Genomic DNA, 878 nt, shown 5'->3' with positions numbered 1-878 from the left:
ATAAGAATGCTTAACAATATAGACATAGACAGGACTTACCTCAAAATGATAAAAGCCATATATGACAAACCCATAGCCAACATCATACTGAATGGGGAAAAATTGAAAGTATTCCCTCTTAGAACTGGAACCAGACAAGGTTGCCCTCTATCACCACTTCTATCCACATAGTGCTGTAAGTCCTAGCCAGAGCAATCAGACAAGAGAAGGAAATCAAGGGCATCCAAATGGGGGCAAAAGAGGTCAAACTATCACTCTTTGCTGACAATATGATCTTATATCTAGAAAACCCCAAACATTCTGCTATGAGACTATTAGAATTGATAAACAAATTCAGTAAAGTCTCAGGTTACAAAATCAATGTACAGAAATCAGTAGCATTCTTATACACCAACAACAGTTAAACTGAAAACCAAATCAAAGACTCAATACCCTTCACAATAGCAACAAAGAAAATAAAATACCTAGGAATATAATGCTTGACTTTTGAGTGAACAATTTTAAGGGGTCTGGATAATGCTATCTCTCTTTAACAAGTGTTAGATTTTCTTCAGTTAGGCAGAAAGCATCACTTTGATTTATCAAGGATTGGTTTTGAGGTTTGTTAGTGCTGGTCTATTTAGATTTTGTCCTTTTTCCTAAAATATCATTTTTATTCCTAAGGTGTGTGTCCTCTGGGTCTTCAAGTGAAAGTCCAGTGTGTTTACAAAGGCCCCAACACTTTGGCAGAGCTTGAACTCCATTATTTGTTTCTTATACAACTGCAAAATCTATGCTCAAATTCTTATCTTCTCCGCTGATGTTTTTTTCTGTGTTTCTCAGAGTCTTATCTTGTACATGCACAGCTTAGAAATCAGCCAGCACTCTTAAGGGAGTTT

The 878-nt window shown here is 36.2% G+C and overlaps 1 protein-coding gene across 1 annotated transcript in view; it reads right to left on the bottom strand.

Moving 5' to 3' along the window:
* The window catches only part of LRRC63 (leucine rich repeat containing 63), an 82,879-nt gene that overhangs the window by 65,288 nt on the left and 16,713 nt on the right, over positions 1-878 (bottom strand). The gene's annotated exons all lie outside the window — the stretch shown is intronic.

The sequence above is a fragment of the Propithecus coquereli genome, unplaced genomic scaffold (assembly GCF_000956105.1).
Source record: "Propithecus coquereli isolate 6110/MARCELLA unplaced genomic scaffold, Pcoq_1.0 Scaffold11, whole genome shotgun sequence".
In the NCBI taxonomy this organism is placed as follows: Eukaryota; Metazoa; Chordata; class Mammalia; order Primates; family Indriidae; genus Propithecus; species Propithecus coquereli.
The sequence above is the reverse complement of the archived record's forward strand: the minus strand, read 5'-3'. Positions and strand labels throughout refer to the sequence as shown.